Below are 22,972 nucleotides of genomic sequence, written 5' to 3'. Positions count from 1 at the left end.
AGCTATGCAATGGTGTGTGACAATATCTATCAAAAGAGGTGACGACTTGTATGCTCAGTTTGATGACGCATATGGAATCTACCATTTGGGGGGGGGGTGCATGTTAACATTATCGTCGAATACTCCTAAACATTACTATTACGGAACCATTTCATGTGATTATATATGAAAATCATAATATGCAGCACGTGCGTCCGCCAACAGTGATGCAGTAGTATCTCTGACAACAAACACACTGTTTAGACTTAAATTGTTAATCCACCTTTACTCGATCATTTGCAAGTGGTGAGAACTGATTGAAAACATACAAGAACTAGTCAATCGTGACGTTCGCAAGCCTTGGTAGAGAGAACTACAAGCCAGTTGTATGTTGACCAGTGATCACGCACTTTTCACACGTATTCCATTTGCTTCTGTCTATTAAGTATTAACAAAACTAAAATGTATGATCTTCACAGCTAGAATTCCATAACACACGAATCAGTTACTTTATTTCGCTGTGGTCTTACAAGTATCGAACCACAATTAATTGTTCCCTGTTACTTTCACACTAAACTCGTCACTTTTCTTCGCCAATAGAACATATATAGAGGTTTTCAACTGAAAGTCCTACCCACCATATGATAGAAAATTGCTGGGGCTATTTTCAAACGTTCAACTTTGCCACTTTGCTGTTGAAATATCGAACTAGATCATTTAACCTTTACCGTAGTGATCCCCTTTCTATCTGCCAGCTGTTTCACCCAATATTTTCTAAAAACACTTATATCACCTTCAAGACTCTATAACTAGGCGTGATCGTTATAGTCAATCGTTGATCGTTGTTAAGCGTCGCAAGCCTTGAAGAAAGAAACACAAATAATCATTAGTGATCACCCACTATTTTCAGTACTCTATTTGTTTCTGTCACTAATGTAGAAAATAATGAAAATACATGAACTTCGCAGCTGGATTTCCATAACAAACACCAGTAAAGTTCTTTCATTTTGCTGTAGTCCTGTACAAGCACCTACGTATCACATAATATACCGTGGCATGTGTGTATTACTTCAAGGATTTTTCGGGAATATATACAGTGGTCGATAATTATAACCTTCCTAACTGCCAACAAGAGAGAACTTTGGCGGAAGATAATGTAGACGTGAGAAGTTAGACCAGCAAACCGAAGCAAAATTTAACATACTTGTTTGTGTGAATATCCATCAAACGCCGAGTGTGACTTACTTTTACGAGGTGTCTGATCCGATATATCCCTGACATATATACTAGGTTTAACAAATACATACAGAGAATACGTTCTAGTACAACCCACAATATATATATTAATATATATATAAATATATATATATATATATATATATATATATAAATGAAAATCGTAATGAGTTGGAAAATCAAGAACAGTGAAAAAACTTTCAGCCTCCACCGGGATTCGAACCACGGGCCTCCCGCTCTGTACGCGGACACCCTAACCACTAGGGTATGGACGCTGATTGTATGTCCAGAGGTTCGAAACCGGTAAGGAAGATCGTAATTCCACTGTAGGCGTTTGTCACCTATATCGAACAACACTAGTTCTGTTTTTGGTGACATATTTTGCCCTACTCTAGAGATCAAACATGATGCTATCCAACTCGAAAATCATTTGTGATTCCTAAAGCCGGATCTCGAAAGAGATACTTTGAACAGACTTTATGTTAATGCAATGGAGGTAAACGACAAAGGCAAATGAATATATATAATATATGTATATATATATATATATATATATATATATATATATATATATATATATATATATATATATATATATATATCTATAAATATAAATTTGTTTATATAAAACTATTAACGAATAAATAAATAAATATATATATATATATATATATATATATATATATATATATATATATATGTATATATATATATATATATATTTATTTATTCGTTACATATAAATTTGTTCATATAAAACTATTAACGAATAAATCCAACCTTCACCTCTGCCCTCCATAGTCCATACAATTAACATTTACTTTTGAAAAGAGCGAAAAATAATACAATCCTGCTAACCACTACCAATTCATTCATAGTGCGTGCAGTCTTATTCAATGATGTGTGACGATCGCATAGAACAATTCTATTAAGGTGTTATTTCTAAATCGGTAAGATAAACCAGGACTGGTAATCATGGCCAGGATAACTGAGAAATTCAAATAGAAATTCTTCTGTTATAATTATTCATTCATTCGTAGCGTTTTGGTTGATTGCACTTAAATGGTTCTAGACTTGTTTGTTATTAACGGCAACTTATTACACGTATATATTGCAAATCGAAGGTATACATATGTTACACACATCACACTGTGTGCCTCCATTAAGTATGTACACCAATATGACTACATCAAAGGAAACGATATTCACTATAACGGGTACTTATGCATCACACAATAAGCTAGGAAAGTTGTTGAAGGCAAAGTTTTAAAGTTTTGTATTTGTAGCTATTGTAATATTTTTATTTCGTTTAAATAGAAGTAGACTTAAGGTCGGGGATATTTGCATTTTTGTAACTCAAAGCAGCCTTATTTATCATCGCCATTGACTAAATCCAACATTGATTATTAATATAACTTATGGTAGCTATTATTTCTTTTGTATTAAATGAGATTTGAGATCACAACCCTTTCCCCGAATCGCACATTGTACTTGTTCCTAGCTGTAACCTACGTCTAATTCAATGACTCGGTAAGCTACACTATATTAATTAAATTTTGTATACATTTGGATTGTGCAGGGTTTGTTCAACGACTTATTTTACATAGTAAAAGTGTCACGTGAACCAAGAAGAAAATTATGGAGAGAGCTATAAATGGCTTTAAGGGTATACAGTCTCGACAAAACCAGATACCTATTCTATACAGAAAGGTTTGACGATACAAGCACAAGTAGGGAAACATTGTCAGTCCAATAAGAATAATAAATAATTACATAGCTCGCGGAAACATTGAAGACCGAAACAAGAACGTCCGCAATTTCTTGAACGTATTTCTACAATGAGTTAATGTATAGCTGCTTGTCTCGTCAGTACAATGACAAACTGGAAACTTAGTTGATATTATATATATATATATGTATATATATATATATATATATATATATATATATATATATATATATATATATATATATATATAGCACTGGATTGGTATTTACGTTTACTTCTCCAAGTTGGTGCTTAGGTTTACCTGAGGTGAAATGATTGGATCAACTTGAAATTTTACATCAGTATACCTTATGGTACTAGGACTGCATATCAGTCGTTATAAGTTGCTACCTACTTTTTGGGTCATTTGGCAAGGAAAAATCCAATTGGTCAAACCCTTACGGTAAACCTAAGTCTTGCTCTCAAAGTATATCCCCCAGTTGGTATATAAGTTGACCTGACGTACAGGCATCCGTAGTTTTCTTCACAGCCACAGCGGCAGTAGCCTGTATTCAGTGTATACGTTCTACACTGTGTACACTGTATACGCCAGGGCTAACGCATACCCGTAGATTGCATTGCTTGCAACCCATTAACAGTTTCGGCTAATATTAGATGATGTGTAGTATCTGTTCCTCTCGATGCAAGGGCACTGGGCTTGAGATCGGGTCAGTCGTTCGCCGGGTAGTTTGGTTTTCGTGTCCAGGTTCTTTCCTTGTTGACTTTTTCTTAAAAAAGTACCGTTAACACGAAAACGTCTCACCAACAACTTCAGGTAAGGTCCATGAGATTAGTCAATAAAGTTTGGTGATATTAATAACGTTGATATTATAACGTTGTTGCATACACCTTCACGTTATTTGTTCATACCCATATTTCAATAGTCTAGCTTGTAGCCTAAAACTTGTAAGGCCTAGCCTACGTTCGGCTGTAGCCTAGGGCCATAGTCCAAGTCCTAACAATACCTTAGCATTGGGTCAAGGGTAAACTGGTCTGTAGTTTGAGCTACAAATTAATACCAACTGCCAGAGAAATTAGATTTCAAGTAGGTCAGCTTAACTTCTTAGCCTACTGTGCATGTATGTATGATATATGGCCTTAGATTTTGCTGGACAATTATGTTACTGTACATTGCCCTAATCATGACCAAATACTGTAGCATGGTGGGCTTATAATTGACGCACTTAAGGATTTGATCAATGATATCTATCAATGAAAAATCCAAATTACTCAACTGTATGTGTTTTTCATATGTGTAGTTCCTCAGAAATGTTCTGATCTCAAAATATTTAAGGTTCTGTGCTTATGCACCGTACAATTGAGCAGAATTTGACCACAAAATGTCTGCCGAGTCAAGTTCTTTCATACCCCTAAATTGACACATTCGTCGATAAGCTAACTGTAGTGTAGGCCTTAGTATACATCCATTGACTTTAGATGCTGTTTGCTATGCTCTGAGCCACTAAGCTTTGACAGGTCATGTCCCAGAGAGTAATGTTTTCATATTGAGGTAATGTTGGGTATTTTAAGGGTGTAAGATTTCCAAATGGCCAAAAAACGTGCAAAACTGGGGGGGAGGGTGTTAAAAGCTTAAAAAATACCACAATTTGGTCAGCAAATACCCCAAATGGATTCAAACTCATGAAATATGTAATTCTGTTTGACTGCAAAAAAGTTTAGGTGGCCTGTTGCATCGTTGCTAGTAATAATTTAAGGTGCGTCAATTATGGAGGTGCGTCAATTATGAAGCCTTTACTATACTGTACAGTAGCTATGCCTAGATTATTAGAGACTGAAGTCACCATGCAAATGTAACTTACAAGTAGCCTGTATTGAATAAGAGATGCTATAATTGTTAGAACTTTTCAAAAGGTTCTTGGAAGTCTTTACTCTCCAAAATATTCTCAGACATTCTAAACACCACTGTACTGTAAGATGTCTGAATATCCCAGTGAGGGTATCAATAAAAAACAATTAAAGGATATATCACTAGAAAATCCAGCATCAAGTTTGGGCCAATGCAGAATACCTTTAATCTAAGTCTCTTAAGTGATGCATTGTGTTTCAAGTGTCTTATTTATAACTAGCCAAAATTTGTACAAAATAACAATGCCATGCATCCAAAAGGTTATTGAGTCAGTACATTTCCATAATGTAACTATTACAAAAGCTGAGTGCACCTAATTAAAAGTTAACATCCTCCAAAAATCTATATAACACAAAAATTTGATAAAGCCTTCTATCCCTTCCCTTGCATATACTGTAAGTCATTTTGTTAAGTCTATTTAGATCCATAAGTAATACCAAGTTGACTAAATGTGCAATATTCAGTGTTAAAGATCTGAGCTCTGTATTGCCCAAAATATATTGGAGAGAAGTGTACAATAAAAATTGAAATAATGCACATCTACACTCTGACCATTTGATATTTATTTGATTGGCACTGTTAATGTTTTCTCAGACAAATGTGATGATCAACATTCTCAATCTCAAGATGAATGACATCATTCCACTATCCAAAGGAAAAACACTGTACGATGAAGCTGCCATGCAGTGAAAAAGTCAATGTTGGAACGGTAGCAATCATAGCTAGAGCACAGATGCCATCTGGGACAAACTGATGGGGTGACCTACTGCATCATTGACAGCAAAATGGAAGATATTTTCTGAATTAACCAAAAAGTAAGTTAATATTCTGTAGGTTTGACATCGCATAAACTTGATTCCATAGGACTCTATTATCTCAAATACGAGTAACAACTGAGGTAATTTATTCCAAAGTTATGGAATGAAGAAAGAAACAATCAGAAGGGATGAAAACTTTTGTATATCTGGTTAATGTGGTGGTATCTTTTCCTCTATGTCCATAGTATTTAACTACACTAGAGCTATATCCACTCTCTGGTTTTTAATCTTAAAGGTCAATGCAAGACAACACCAAATTGTCAGGCTAGGTCCACATAAAATGTACATACATTTATATTTAAATTTTGAAATCTTTACAATTGGTAAAGCTTGAATGACTTGCAACTTTTAAAAGCACTTGCTATGGTAGGGAGCTGTTTCAGCTCCAATTGAATGCATGGCTGCATAAATAAAATGTGTAATGTTGTATACAAGGCAAGATGAATCAAGAATTAATGGGAACAAAATGGGATGGATAAACGAATTGAAATTTACAGTGAAAATAGTATATATGAAAGGTTGTGAGATGATTAAAATATTGGCTGAATTACAGGAGATTTAGTTTTGTAAAGCAGTTCATTGTTTTCATCATTTGTAGAGTGTGAGGTCATGTGAGGTCTAATCGGTAATCGCAAAACATTCCAAGCTATATTGCGCGTGCTATAATTGGGACCAAATCAGCATATCTTTAAGAGAAAGCTTTTCTTTTTGTACCAACAGATGGATAGATCTACAGGCTAATACAGCAAAGGATATGCTCTAATTAGAAATGCCAGGCAAGATTATCACACAGTTTACAGTGGGGTGAATACAATCATCAACCAAGCTTTTCATCATGCTGTACATAGTGGTATACAGTAGCTCCTTGTTGGGCTTATCAAGTAAAAGCTTGCATAGAAGCCGATGCCAAGCAAAGCAAAAGTATGCCCTGTAAATCGCGAAGTAGATTCACACATCTCATGTATATCCTCTGGGACACAGCACATCTTTCAATGGAGTTAGGAAGTTGCTGGGAGTAGTTGTTGGATTGGCACAGTAATGTAGTATTTGCTTAACATAAATGCAGAGCAGTAACAGAAAACTAACTAGTTCCAGGATATGTTACACTGTTACACCATATAAAAGATAGAGGAAATTAATATTATAAGCTTCAAGCAGACAGAACCAAGAGAATGCAGACCAGTCTTCATGGGAAGTCTTCTACATATTTAACTGTATAAATGGACTCATTCTTTTGCAATGTACTTCTTGAAATATTTTAGTTTGGTGACATTGTGGCACTACATGTTTTTGTAAGTATTAGGGAACATTTGCAGCTGCTTGTCAAGAACATGGAACTTGTTATACAACTGAAGTGGTCCTGATGCTTAAGTGTTGAGGTTACTGGATATTTTGCTGCCTTACCTTGCTTTAACTGTTCTTAAATGCATTTCTCATGTTTTAAGATGTTTTAATTTTGTATTCCAAGCAAGATCAGCAAGCCATAGTACAGTAATTTTAAACAACCACCACACAGATACTTGTGCAGGACTAAGGGTATTTGTTAAGCAGATTACTATTATAAAAATCTTTCAAACTTTTATCCCACAAAATCTCCAGGGGTACACTGCATTGTTTCTGAACCACACTTTCACAATTCTACAAGTGGGGTTCAGGGGTTATGCTATGGGAAAAGTTTACAATGTTAGGCCTGACTTAATTACTGAAAGCTTTTGGTCTTTTATTACACCAAGAACCAGTTTATTCTTTTAACAAAATTAATTTTTTTCCCCTCAAAATTGAGGGGAGTGAATACAGCAAAGGCACATGCAACTAGCACCAATGTCATGGAAACCTAGTGCAGCCCAATGAAACATACTGTAAAACCACAACATTTGTAACTATAGGTATGAAATTGTGCAATCCAGGGGTATTGTGTATAATTGTGTCCCTCCAAGCATGGAAACTCCATGATATTGTGGTAATTTGCATTGGTTACGGTATTAGATACAGCCTATACTGGTAAGTCTAGATAAATACTTGAGGTATAAGTTAGTTCCCAAAATGTTTCTCATGTATGAGAGAGGTCAGTAAATTGAGGTCATGAAATAGTGCAAGTATCCTGGTTTATGTGAAATAAATCTTGTGGAAAATATAAACTGGGATTGAAAATACAATCAACTGCTTGAATATGATTGTACAATTTTTATTGTGTCTCGTCTTTTAATATCATGCTAATCTCCACTACTGTATGTGTTTGGTAATAAGCCAGATTTCTGGGTAGAAGTTTATAGAAAAACAAATCTTCAACAATTTTTGATGAATTTTAAGCAATCACATTCACTGCCTCTATCTCTGTTTACGTTTTGAGTCAGCAACACAGTATACTCTACAGTAGTGTACAGAAAGGGACACTTTCTGATGTATTCCTGATCAATTGAAAATTGTTGTTTGACTGTTTGTAGCAGTATTCCTCGGAGGAGTGAAAAAAATAAACATACAGTGAACAGTTGCAACTGCGCATTCATTTATACATTACTTAAATTATGTTCTGATGCAATTCATGTATTATTCACTGTCAATTTTAGTTCAAAACTGCCAGTATACCATTAGTTCCTGAGCCATAATTTTTTTGCTTTAAAAATCTGGCTTTGAGTGTATAGTATTTTGTCAAAAACATAAAAGTGGAGGGGCTGCTTATCATCATTCCCTGAACAGGCTTTACCCAATTTGTTAACTATAAAGGTAACATATCAAAATGTCTGGGGACTTGCCACAGTGCTGACAATTTTCAAATATTTCCATGGTTACCACCAGGGATGTTAGAGATGGACAAACAACATTTGAGCTTTCTTTAACGTTTGTTTCGTGCCGACATTAATACTGTTTTTGGTCCAATACTAATACCTAAATAGGGTGACAGGACAAAATCCCCCCGGACAAAGTCCCCCTAGGACAAAATCCCCCAGAGCCAAAATCCCCCTGCACAAAAAACCCCCTAAGACAAAATCCACCCAAGCCAAAATCTCCCCAAGCTTTAAAAAATCCCATCAATTCTTTACAAAAATGCGTCATCCCGGTCCCTGCTATCGTCATCCAGTACCGTCATCCGTTACCCTCACCAGTATTTCCATTGGTACTCTCAGTGGTACTCTCAGTGGTTCCCGGACCAGTACTCCGACCATACCCCGACCGGTACCTTAATAGTGAGCCTGACAGTTACCCCCACCGGTACTCCTCCCTGACCAGTACCCTGGACTGTACCCCGGCCTGTACCCCGGCCGGTACCCAGACCGGTATCCCAACTGGTATCCTGAAAGGCACCCTGACACATACTCTGACATGTACCCTTACTAGTACTGGTACAATAAACAGTAATTTGACCAGTACCTTGACCGGTCCCTTAAATGTCACACCATGGAGCTATATCCCATGGCCACACTAACAGGTAGCCTCGCAATTACCCTCAATGATCTCCCGACCAGTCCCATGACCAGTATCCGGACTGGTATCCTGACCAGTACCCTAACCAGTACACTGAGTGGAACCCTGACTGGTAGAGTGACCAGTATGATGACCGGTACCCTGACCAGTCACATGACCAGTACCTTGACCGGTACCCTCACAGGTACCCTAACAGGAGCCCTCACAGTTACCTTGCCAGTACCCTCACTAGTACCCTGACCAGTCCCCTGACCAATCCCCTGAACGGTACCCTAACCAGTGCAATGTCCCATGCCTTGACTGTAACACCTGGGCCATCCCTGGTTGTTGCAGGCAGGCTTTGTATGGGTCATGGGGATATTGTCTGGGGGGATTTTGTCCTAGAACCCCTAAATAGCACTCAAAACGGATAATGGTACCAGACGGTACCTGTACGTTGTCTGCTAGATTCATACGATGTCAAAATGCTAGAACATGCACTATAATACCGTTATCAGTCGTCAGTAGGTATATACCACACTCATCTCATATCAGTATTTGTTTCTAATGTCATAACAGGCAGTGGCGGAGCGTCCATACAGTCAGGCGGGAGGGGGGGCGGACTCAAATGGGAAGCTGGCGCCCTTTTCAGCTATTCACCACTTTTTACTTATTCGCGATTATTTACTATTTTATTGCGCTCTCATCTACCTATTGACATTTGTCACATTTTGTTGGCGATGACACTTATACCTAAAGGTTCATTTCCGGCGATATAGGGAGTATCTTTACTCAAAAGATTTCTGTACGCAGCTGCGCCAACCTGTGGTGGCGCTCCGCTTAGATAAAGTCGAAAGCGCCCGTACAGACCTTTCTCGCCCCTCTGACCAATATCCCTAGATCCGCCACTGGCTCCCAATCTTCTTCCCCGTCAATCCGTCTAGTATCCCCCCCCCCTTCCCCAACCGAACCTCGTTTGTTAAAGGAATATCTAATGATTAGAGACACATATTCTAATGTTAAATCAGCAAAGAGCAAGCAATAATGATTTTATCACTAAGATTTTTTTTTTAATTTCTCAGTTACACCGTCATTTAACTTCCCACTCAATCTTACACTCCCTGGTAGGCTGGTACTCTTCCATCCCAATGTAGGAAACTTCATCGTTACACGCAGCACGCAACGATCTTTGTTCTACTTAATTGATCCTTACTGAGTCTTTCAACTTAAAAGCATATTTTTTCCAAATAGCTTAGTGAAAGTTACACAGTTTAATAAATTAGAAGCATCTCCTTGTTAAAGAATTGTATTATCGGCGTATAGTCTTCCGATAAGCGTAACTTAGGGTTGAAAGAAATCAGTGAGAGCAGGCAGTAATGATATAAACTTACATATATATATATATTTTCAAATCTCTTATTGAACGAATTATCAGCCCCCTGGTTACATCGTCATTTATCATCCCTCCCCCATCCTGCCCTACCCTTCTTCACCTCACACACTCCGCTCTATAGGGTTAAAAGAAATCAGCGAGAGCAGGCAGTAATGAAATTTACTTACATTAATGATTTTTTTAAATCTCATTTAGGACAAATTATTAGGTCCCCCTGGTAACATCATTTACCCCCCCCCCCATTCTCCCCTTCCCTTCCTTACAATCACCGCTTCTCTTACACCTAATATATGAGATATCCTCGCAAAGCGTGATGAACTAGGTCCCGCATTTATCTAATGCGTGGGAGGAACTCGAAACTTTCTTCCTTATCCGCATATTCCAAGCTTTCTCCGAGAAAAGAATTACAGTACCTATTACCCAGATTTTTAAAATAGCCTCCCTCCTCATAAAACGTGATGATCTATGTCTCTCATTAATCTAAAGCATGGATGAACTACCAACTTTAAGCATATTACAAAGTTTTTCCACAAAAGAGCTACGGAACCTACTACACACAAATTATGTAAATGTCACTAAACGGCATCCGTAGGGACATCGTGTTTTTGGTCCACATTTGAGTTTCCATCATATCTTTAATCTGCTTTTCATACATATCTTTTATTGTGATTGTTATGATAACCACATCTAAGGACTTTTGAGTCATATTATTGTATCCAGTGGAATTGTCTCGCTGAGATATAAAAGGATGAATTTTCCGTACGTTTTCACGGTAGGCCCCTCTGTTCAAGGTCAATGCACGACTATAACATTAGGTCCACTAAGTGCGGATATTGGTCTCCATTTGCCACTATTGCAGTAAACCCAACCGAGCAACGTGTCTACGGTGTCTCTTAAAAGACAATATTATTAACAAATTCGAAAAGAATTTTTAATCTCTTTGGTGTCATTTTAAAAGTATTTCTGATAACCTTACGTACAGAATTCTTTTATATGAGAAAGGTACATATAAGAAACATGACAATGACCGTGATAAAACCAATTTCAAGATTACTAGCGATCAATTCGCTCAATTTGTTTCAAAAAATGATTGAAAAGTGATATGAATTCCTCCTCATTCATTCTTTTTATTTGAGCATGTCGAACGCTTGCGATAACATGTCATTACGAATCATTGCAGACGCTCACCCAAACCGTTAAAAAATACCGTCCCTCTCCCCCCGTCGCTTCCTACACTGAGCTCCCAACAGTGGCGGAGCGTCAATACAGTCAGGGGCGGATGCCCCCCCCCACGGACTCATAGGGACTGCTGGCGCCCTTTTCAGCTATTTATCACTTTTTTTTACTTATTCGCGATTATTGACTTTTTGATGGCGCTCTTATCTACCTATTGACATTTGTCACATTTTGTTGGCGATGACACCTATTTATTCTTCGATTATCTCCAAATTAGCAAGGCCCGGAAAGGGTCATTTCCGGCCATATAGGGAGTATCTTTACTCAAAAGATTTCTGTACGCTCTGCCCCAACCTATGGTGGCGCTCCGCTTAGATAAAGTCGAAAGCGCCCATACAGACCATTCTCACCCCCTCTTACCAATACCCCTATAGCTCCGCCACGATAACAGGAGTGACTTTCCATATGTTATTGGTAGGAAATTGCAGGAATTATTGGAATCCTCAATGAAAACTATACGTAGGTAGTCTTGTTTGCGTGGGGATTGAGTTGTGTAGGTGTTACACAAAAACGTAGATATGCTTTCTTTGTTCTTGTGGAAAGCCGCTTTCACTTTGATATCAGATAAACCTGTGGTACATGCAGTGACGTAGCCAGGATTGTTCCAGTGGAGGGGGTGGGCGCTTGGGGGGGGGGCTTGACCAATTCCTGGGAGGGCGTCTTGTTACTACCTGAGTGGAGTGCCACCATGGGTTGGCGCTCAGCGTACGGGAAATAAAGCTATAAAGACCTCCTAGATCGTTGGAAATAACACTTCCCAGGCCTTGTAAGCTGCTCTAAAGTTTCACAACATCCTTTATTTTGAGATCCCCATGTCTTGATATGGTCATCAAATAGTTTAGAGAAATAGAAGAGAAAAGACAATCTGGTAAGTTGCTTTGAAATATCATGACATATCTCGGCCTATGCGCTATGTCACGTCAGGTTTTTCAGCAACTATAGCCTACTGCCGGTCCGCGGTCGAAGGGTCGTTCATGAGTGGTCATCATGGAGATTCGATACCATGCAGACCAATGAATGATATATTTTTCGCACATGTAATTTTTTCGACACCCAAAATCCCAGTGGGCGGGCGACAAGCTTTCATGGGGCTGTCGCCCCCACCCCCCCCCCCCGTTGCTACGCCACTGGGTACATGGTGCCGAAGCACATATCTTCAAAGTACTGTCTCCAACTTTCAATTGTTTCAAGCTACTATGTGACCAAAAAGAAGTTCTCAAGATGAAGTTGCAGATCTGAAAGGACCAGTAATTTTACTAGGAAACCTTTCGACCACGTACACCTTTGAAGTAGGATAGGATTACACAGTATTTGAATTCTTCATCGATCGGCTTGTATTAAATTAGCTGAAACTCTATAGACCAGTCTTGCAAGGTTTAAAGAAATGGCTCCTTACATAGTTGGCATGATTCAAATTCATCCAGATGCAAATTCATCAATATAATTGGTCGAGAACTTGCTAGAACAGTAAGCTGTCTGAATTAGCATCTTCAGATCGATTATGGGTTTGCTGAGTTAGGGAGCAATATTTTCGAAGTACAAGGACCAACCAATGAACACAATTTTAACATAAGAGGCAGAGATAAGACACTATAGCAGAAATCATTATGTCTTCTTTCTATTTATTACTGATAAATGCAAATATTTTCATTAAAAATCATTATGAAATTTCATGTTACTTTCAGAAATATATAAACAAAGCAACTTCTACAACTTCAGCTCATTCACATTCATGCTATCAGCTAGAAAATTTACCATGAGGCACATTTTCTATGAGGCATTGATGTGAATACCACTGACATAACTTGTGCTATTCAAATGGATAAAGGGCTTGGTCAAGTCATGAATAAGGCTCTGCCCCATATATTGCACATGTACAAAAAGGGTTACTGCTGTACATGCAATACTTTTTTGATGGGGGAGAGAGGGGGGGGGGGATGTGGTAACATGTTGAAAAGACCACATCTTTTAATATTTCATTTTTCTTTTGAACATATGCAAATGCTAGAAATGAAAGCACTTGGAAATTTCTTAAAGAGATAGGCAGTTGTTGCCCTTGCACTGCTTTGAAGTCTGCACCACTGTAAATATTGTTGAAGGAGTGGAGTTCTGCGAATCTCTTGATAGTCAAGTAATAAATTTTTCTTTCACTGTTTGTTAAACAGCTCCTAGCAGTAATATGTATTTACATGACATTGTATCTGAGGTTCATTATGTAACCGGTGTTTTCTACATACAGTCAAATTAAAAACCAATGTTAAACTTGTTCACCTGCAATGGTCTAAATTCAAAAAGTACATCAATATCATAACTCTTTTGCATGTTGTATAACGGTACTGAATTTGAAGTGGATTATATTTATCAATGAATATAGCAATGTTTTGGGTAAAAGCAATTAAAGCATCCACTTGAACTTCATGTTTTCCTTGCATTGTTTGCTACTTCCTCCTATCTAGATTCGAAAGGGACATATAGATAAATGCTCAATACCTCAAACAACATTATTTAACCTTGTTTCCCACAAAAATGTTCTGTCCCAGTTTCTGTAAACTACTCGGGATAAATGGAGGGGTGGGGGGGGGGGGGAGTTGGACAGGTTGGGAAACTAAATATTTGACAGATGTTGTATTTGACAATAAAATTCACCTTCCCAAGGAAGTAATACAGTTCTTTAAGTGGCATTTTATGAAGGACCTACAGTATGTAATGATAGCAGAATTGTTTATTGCCTCCTGCTGAAATGTCCAATAAAGACTCGCAGTATTGGAATGTTCATCAGATTCCTCATTTTATAGAAACATCTGTGTTTATTGAAACTTTCCTAGGATGTTGCCAACAAGATGCAGTTGAAGTCTACTGTACCTTGTTGTCAAAGGTGGAGCTCACAAAAAGTCCTATCAACTAGTCTTATTCAAGCAGTGGCAACATATGGGAAAAAAGAAAAGCAAAATATGGTACAATTTTGTTAATATTATTTTGAACTATTTATCCCAACACCCTATCCTCCTTTTAAGACTTTTGCAAGCTTGTAAACCAGTTACAGCACTCATGCAACATGATATGACAAAGGTTCATTGTCAGAACATGAAACTAGCAATTTGGAGTAAATTTGTTAAAAGAATGATGAAGTTAATACACTGAAATATTGAATGGGGCTCAAAAGAGCTTAAGAAGTCTTTTGAGGTACATTACTTGTTCTGATAAATATATTAATTGCCCTAAGATTCAGCTATTAAAGCAGCTACTAGTCAGATACTAGATAGTATGGGATCATGAAGGTTTTCAGATTTTACCTATATTGGCCTCAAATAACCTTTGACTTGGCTAAGAGCACTCAGCACATGATACACCTGCATACAAACTTCCATTCATCATTCCAATATTGAACTATCATGTTAACATGGCTTTCAGTTTCATATATCTAGTTATCTCACATGGGCTTCTGCTATACTGTACAAATTTATAGAATAGTACTCAATGTCAGAAACCTATATGCACTACATATGACTACCAACTTTTCCTTGTTGAGTTAGATGCTCTATGTTACTCTACTGACCTTGAGTAGCCTTTGACCCTCAATGAAGCCAACACCTACTGAAAATTCCAGTATAAATATAAAATTAATGAAATGATTCAGAAAATACTTTAACAGAAAGGAAAACTATTATAAACACTTCTGTTCATACTGACCTCAGCGTAAAAAATTTAGAGACCAAGAACATATGGTATAATAACTATTAGCTAACATTTCTTCCTTCTACTCTGCAATTTTGAGAGAACAATAAGCAAAATTGATACTGGCAAATGTAACATAGCAACAATAACAATAATTCACAAATGATGATGACATCAGAAAAAGTAGCAACCAAGACAATGATGATGATTTGAAAATCTTAATGAGCAATCCTAAATGTAACTAGAATATCACTTTTAGTAGAGCAGGGTTCTCACAAGCACGTTCTAAGCTGGCCGTGGTTGTGGTTTGAATATGATTTTGCCTCTCCCTGCATGGTTTGAAAATTGAGCGCCCGGGCTGAACATTTATGAACCAGGAAAAGCTTGCTGCGACTTATCTGGTCCGAAAAAATTATAGCATGAGGTTAATTTCCTCCTGGGTGCATAATTATCATAACAGTTCAAGAATTTTTACCAAAGGTGATCATATTTGAATATCTGGAGTCGGCTCGGACTTGAAGGGTCTTGGATTTGGCTCATACCAAGTGAGCTCGGACTTGGCTCAGACTCTGGCTAATTGGACTCGACTACAGCTCTGCCATAAATATAAAAAGATAATGGATTGTTAATAATTTATTATATGATGTTGAGAAGGTAGAGACTTAGAAAGTTAACTCCTAAATGTAATGGATAGCATTAAACTCTTCGTTTCACTAACAAAAGGATTCTCAAATACAGTACTAGCAACATTACAGCTGAAATAATGGATCACCAATACGATGCAGTGAAGAAAGGGGGTTAGTTAGTTTCACTAACAAAAGGATACCACATGCAGTACCAACAAGAGGGATGCCCATTATATTGAGGGTCCACTAGACTTAAGGTTTGCTAGACCCAACACCCCCATTGTGGGAAGCATTATTGAGCGTCTAGTTAGCATTTATTGGGTAACTGAAAGTATTGAAGGACCTTGGTGACTCCCCTCCCAGTAGTTTTATAACATTTATGAACCAGGAAGAGCTTGCTGCCACTTATCTGGTCCGAAAAAATTATAGCATGAGGTAAATTTCCTCCTGGGTGCATAATTATCATAACAGTTCAAGAATTTTTACCAAAGGTGATCTTTGGTATCTGGAGTCGGCTCGGACTTGAGGGGTCTTGTATTTGGCTCAGACCAGATGGACTCGGACTTGGAACGGGCTCTGGCTAATTGGACTCGACTACAGCTCTGCCATAAATATAAAGAGATAATGGATTGTTAGTAATTTATTATATGATGTTGTGAAGGTAGACACTTAGAGAGTACTCCTAAATGTAATGGATAGCATTAAACTCTTCGTTTCACTAACAAAAGGATTCTCAAATACAGTACTAGCAACATTACAACTAGAATAGTTGATTACCAATACGCTGCAGTGAAGTAAGGGAGTTTAATAAAGAGCATCCCTCAATGTAATGACTAGGATGAAACTCTTAGTTTCACTAACAAAAGTATACCACATGCAGTACCAACATGGGGGGGGGGAGGATGCCCATTACATTGAGGGTCCACTAGACTTAAGGTTTGCTAGACCCAACATCCCCATTGTGGGAAGCATTATTGAGCATCTAGTTAGCATTAATTGGGTAACTGAAGTATTAAAAGACCTTAATGTCTCCCCTGCCAGCAGTATAACAACTGGAATAATGGATTGGTGAAACAATGTTTTATTTGATGAGGAACAGATACAGTGAAGTAAGGGAGTACATGAATAATAGTTAATGCAATGAATATGATTAAAATCTTTGTTTTACTAACGAAAATTATTCTCAAATACAGCAACATAAGAATTTGTATAAATGGATTATTAATAATGAATTTTATGATGCTGTGAAGGAAGAAAATTCATTAACAAATTTTAATTTGTATGCTGCATGTCATATACCTGTCCAGAAACTAAAAAGAAAAATTCAAACTCATAGAATGCACCGTACCTGGCTCCAAGCAATGACATATAAATCTAGTCCTCATTGTATCTACAGAAGTTGTTTGTCCAATTTTAATCGAAAGCCTTTCCTTTCATTGAAAATTTTGATCTTCAGTAAAAATATTCTTCTGTCTGCAGATTTTATTGATGACAGTACTTCCTTCTCTTGTGGAGAAATTCCACCAGCTCTTGTTAACCTACAACAAACCAAAACAACATTTCAATCATATGTCAAAGTTTCACTGAAGTACATTCCATGTAAATATTTTTTTAAAGCCTCACATTTTGATATTGACATTGTTGCAAAAGGTACAAATAAACACATCATAATCAAGGTTAAAATGTGATGGTGTGTTAACACCTCAAGTCTTTGCTTCACAATCCTACCTACAATTCATTCCAGCCTGCCAGATGGCAGATTTACAGTACATTTGGTTTTCAAAGACTACACATTAAGTCATTTCAATTCTGATAACATTCTATGATGGTGGAAGTAGCAAAGTAAAACAAAAGGTTTGGCAGTGGACTTGGTGGGAAGTGGAAAGTCTTTCTTACATTACTTTGTTAGCCGTTGCCTTAGATCGTTTTCATTTTTTGAAAATAAACAGCAAATTTTCATCATCTTTTTTCCTGTTGAAACTTAGTACAGTAAATTTATATTATGTATAGTGTGTGTTGATCAGACTTAGAGGATATTAAAGGGAAGACTTTAGAAAACTAATTTCAGGTCATAGGGATTTAAAATATATCTCACAGTCAATACTTACTGAATATCAAAGACAACTAGGGATGTTTGCAATATATGCTTGTGGGAGCTCCTTATTTCCATATAAGCCATTTCTCGCTGCATCCCATGGTCAGCATGAACCAGCAGCTCAAAGTTACAGTATTTTGATATCCTGTGTCGACCTTGAAATTGCAGCCCTGTACTTCTTGCAATAAAGTGGAGCATATCTGCTGTGGTGTTCTCATTCTGCATTCATGCATTCCTCAAATTGTGCCAAATTTAAGCAATCTTTTCTGACAAGAGAATGAACATAAATAAGTCCAGATAATTGTTTCATAAATTGCAGGTGGAAGTCTTGACAGTGCAGTTCCCTATTTGATGTCAATACTTAGTGTACATGTTGTCCAATATTCATGTCAGTTTAGTTAATTTAGCTATCACTTTTTTCATGGAAACCGCATATATGCAACAATTGAGAAAAATGCCACACTAACTAAGTTTGAATATTGATCTATTATTTGGTATGTAAGTTGTACCCAGGAATTTAGCATGCAATCACTTCAAGAGATTGACTGAGTATTCATGCATGGTTCAATGCCTCATCCCGCATGCAGTTCATTTACTTAAAAATTGCATGCACCCTAGACTATGTATACCGGTACATTTAGTCCCTCAACGTATCATTTGGGGTTTAAGCTCAGGACTACTTGTGTACACAGACTTTGGCATTATGACTGAGCTCATTTTTAATGTTTGGTTTCAATGATGTTGAAACTTTCCACTCACGATGGCATATGTGTGCGTGTGCATTGGTAGGAGTACTGTGTTTGTGATCCTACTGTAGCTTGTAAACACAGTTTCTCATGACAGTAAGCTTTATTGGACAGATCTCACAGTTGGTACAGTATGTATGTATAGATGCATCACAAGTACAAGAAGCCTATTGTTTTTGGGGAAGGTCAAAGGAAATTTAGGTAAAAATGGTCAAATTGTGAAAACTCAATTTGAAGCATGGATAGATCTATTTATTGGTATGTCTAGGACAGTGGTTGGGTCAACAGGACAAACTTGTGAAAACCTTATTTAAACCATACATCTCAAAGCAGGGTACACTAGCTTGCAGAGATATATAATGTTTAGTATCATGTTATATCGCTACAGAAGGCTTTCAGTGTTCTTTTTAGATCCCCAACTGTCACTTTGAAAATGTTGTTTATCACAGTTCTCAATAGTTTTTTGCTGTATATTATTAAGATACAATAAGTTGTACATGCAGCCTACACATATACAGTAGCATACATGTCAGATTGACAAATTCATAAAATGAAACTTATTACATAATGGAAACCATGTGCAGTGCAGTTTGCATAATGGTGATCTATTTATACACCCAACCAGCTAGTATCGGATCATAGCAACATGTTACCACATGTATGCATTTAAGTGTTTTGTCACACAGTACAGTGCTAACATCATACAAGGGAGTTTTATTTGTTCCATAACAACTCTGATCATAATAGCCTGTTCGTGCAGGGAGTTGTAATGGAACAACTCCCTGGTTTGTGCTACAGTATGGACATGAGAACTATCTAGTGCCTGTTGAACATTAGTCTTGTGCATTTTCATGTTACTTACTAACACCAAATTACTGCACACAGATGGTCATTTTTAAAAGTATGAAAACTGAATACAATCAAGAGCTTTTATTTGGACATGATACCCAATATGAAACTACTTTAGTTCCACATACTGTATGTATGCTGGTTTTTATCATGAATGATTTTTATAGGAGCCATGATTTTTTTTTTTTATGAAGTAGGTCTGGATTCCCTTGGCATTATAACCTGATTGAAATTTAACCTTTGTGATTGCACTAATATGTGAGACCATTGATCAACCTAATTAATAGCTTTTAATGATGAAGACACTGATAACAATTTCATAACTCATTAGTGTGAACACAATGCAAGGTTCAATGAGGTACTGTTTACTTCCTTAAAATGTATAGCTGGTGGTTTTTCAACATACTCTAATCCTTTCAAATATGTTACATTGAATCTTTACACTTTTCCATTGATATATCACAGACTGTGTTTTTTGTTATGGGACTCTGTAAAACTGGATCAAACCTAGCAATTTTGGACAAGGAATTTGCTCTTTTTGCAAAAACTCCTAAGTGCTCAAGTGACTGTACAGTAGGTCACCCTGTGAAGGCATTGTGGGACTTTGAGGAATACTTTTGATCAAGCTATTACTTCAGCACTAGTAACACTACCCACATCATAACGTTAATATCAAAATGCCTAAATAACTTAGCCATGATTGCGTTGTTATTCTAAAATGAATACTCAATTGTTTACCTTCAGCCATGATTCATCCCATAGGTGCAGGGGGAAAAAACTCATGTTACAAAAAATTGTTGTACACTGCTACACTGAGGCCCTGTGTGACTTAGTTCTCTGAATCAGAACCAATGACACACCACTACTACTGTACGCACAGGGCTAAGTGATGCACACTAACACATATAGAGAATATTGTGGGGATGAATATTGTACCGAGACGGCAAACGTTTTCACATTTTTTACTTTTGTAACTCGTTTATGGAATCTATCTGGCCCTTTCTTTTACTGTAGTGTTCCGTTTGCTTGAGTATCTGTTTTTGTGGAGTTGTGACTTTCTGACTGCCTTATTTTATGGCAGAGAGATTGAGACATACCCAAAGATTTATATTTCGTGAAATGGTTCAAAATTGCATCGCACGAATGCAAGTTCTTTCATACCCCTAAATTGACACATCTGTCGATAAGCTTACTGTAGTGAAGGCCTAAGTAAACATCCATTATCTTTGGATGCTGTTTGCTATGCTCTGAGCCTCTAACCTCAGAAAGGTCAGGTCCCAGAGATTAGTGGTATTATATTGAGGTAATTTTGGTTATTTGTAGGGAGTAAGATTTCCAAATGCCCAAAACATGCACAAACACAATTTGATCAGCATATACCTGAAATGGATTCAAACTCATGAAATATTTAACTCTGCTTGGCTGCAAAAAGTTATGGTTGCCTGCTGTATACAGTACTTAGTTGCTAGTACTAGCTACAGTAGTAGTAGGCTAGTATAGTAATAGTAGTATAGTAAAGGCTTCGTAATTGACGCACCCCCGTAATTGACGCACCTTCAATTATAACTAGCAACGATACAGCCCGCCACCTAAACTTTTTGCAGTCAAGCATAATTACATATTCATGAGTTTTGAATCCATTTCAGCTATTTGCTGACCAAATTGTGGTATTTTTTAAGCTTTTACCACCCTCCCCCAAGTTTTACACATATTTTGGACATTTGGAAATCTTACTCCCAAAAAATTACCAAACTTACTTCAATATGATACAACTACTCTCTGGGACCTGACCTGTCTGAGCTAAGAGGTTCAGAGCATAGCAAACAGCATCCAAAGTCAATGGATGTATACTTAGGCCTACTCTACAGTTAGCTTATGGACGAATGTGTCAATTTAGGGGTATGAAAGAACTTGACACAGCAGACATTTTGTGTTCAAATTCTTCTCAATGGTACGTTGCTTAGGCACAGAACAATAAATATTTTGAGATCATTACATTTGTGAGGAACTACACATATGAAAAATGGATGCACTTGAGTGATTTGGATTTTAGGTTGACAGACATCGTCAATCCAATCCTTAAGTGCGTCAATTATGAGCCCACCATGCTACTAGTAGTAGGCCTAGTAATATTTGGAGGTGCGTCAATTATTAAGCCTTTACTTTAAAGATCTGGAAGATCACCAGGCTGCAAAATGTGTAGGTTGACCAGTCTGTTACAAGTATATACTTTAATTTATTTATCACATTTTATATTCCGAGTATCAGCAAAGGCAGTAGCAGGCAGCTGTGATTTACCATAGCCAGTAATACTGATAGGTCCAATTTAGGGCTAACGTTAGGCCTAGGCTAGTCTACTCTAACTCTAACCATGGTCTTACTTTATTTGTGTTCAGCATGAAGGTATTTACTCTAAATGTTATTAATATATCAGGAACACTTTTAAGGAATTTACTTACAATGCATATACTCCACCAAAGTTCCAAAAGCCAACTTCAAATGGGCAACGTTTACGGTAACCTGTGGCACTTTCCTTTGTAGACTACATGGCTAGGCCCACATAAAGTAACGTTGAATGTAGGCTATTGGGATAGCAACGATACGATCCGATCGACTGCCCTACCACCGAACACAGAAAGAACTGCTTATAGATGGGGGCGTTGTTTCGTTACGTGTAAATTTGCCAGTTAAAATAGAAACTCTTATTTTCTTAAATATCCCAAATTAATGGAAGAAAAAGTACAATTACGAAGATTTCAGTGTAATTAGAGGAACCTTTAAGTTTCGGAACTATATATAGCCGCATTTGGTCAAAATCGAGGTGTAAAGTTGGGATCAACATATATACCATGTTCGTAATTCTGTTATATACCCTTCGGAATTACCTCCACTTTTGAAGGGAAATTTTACCCTTTAAATGAACGATTTTTTTTTTGTAACTTCGGAATTGAAAAGTTTATGAGGTTTTCTCTTAACTCGAAGTAATCATTCCTCAAAGGGAGTGATATTGATTGAACAAGAAGACCCTAGACTTAGGTTTACCTGGTGTCAGGTAAACCTATCCCCGAGGTAAACCTAAGTCCCAGCTATCATGCTATGAAGTAAACCAAAATACCAATGTGTATATATATATATATATATATATATATATATATATATATATATATATATATATATATATATATATATATATATATATATCACACGTATAAGTATAATCAGTAGTAGCAGAAAGTGCTCAATACCGTAGTAGAGCAATAATATCACATATAGACAAGATAT

General features: G+C 37.1%; 2 long non-coding RNA genes across 5 annotated transcripts; one reads left to right on the top strand and one right to left on the bottom strand.

Moving 5' to 3' along the window:
- Positions 1-3,490: 3,490 nt before the first annotated feature.
- LOC139983477 (uncharacterized) lies at positions 3,491-7,837 on the top strand. Its single transcript, XR_011798707.1, has 3 exons — positions 3,491-3,758; positions 5,445-5,665; positions 6,389-7,837. It is a non-coding gene; the product is annotated as an uncharacterized lncRNA (long non-coding RNA).
- A 5,464-nt stretch (positions 7,838-13,301) lies between these two features.
- On the bottom strand, positions 13,302-22,688 carry LOC139983257 (uncharacterized). 4 transcript variants are annotated; one of them, XR_011798577.1, is made up of 5 exons: positions 22,150-22,688; positions 18,109-18,361; positions 17,349-17,538; positions 16,487-16,602; positions 13,302-15,969 (listed from the first exon to the last, which is right to left on the bottom strand). It is a non-coding gene; the product is annotated as an uncharacterized lncRNA (long non-coding RNA). The 4 variants fall into 4 exon arrangements; XR_011798578.1 differs by lacking the exon at positions 18,109-18,361 and having other exon boundaries at positions 22,150-22,683; XR_011798576.1 differs by lacking the exon at positions 22,150-22,688 and having other exon boundaries at positions 18,109-21,136.
- Between the last annotated feature and the right edge of the window lie 284 nt (positions 22,689-22,972).

The sequence above is a fragment of the Apostichopus japonicus genome, chromosome 16 (assembly GCF_037975245.1).
Source record: "Apostichopus japonicus isolate 1M-3 chromosome 16, ASM3797524v1, whole genome shotgun sequence".
NCBI classification, from domain to species: Eukaryota; Metazoa; Echinodermata; class Holothuroidea; order Aspidochirotida; family Stichopodidae; genus Apostichopus; species Apostichopus japonicus.
The sequence above is the reverse complement of the archived record's forward strand: the minus strand, read 5'-3'. Positions and strand labels throughout refer to the sequence as shown.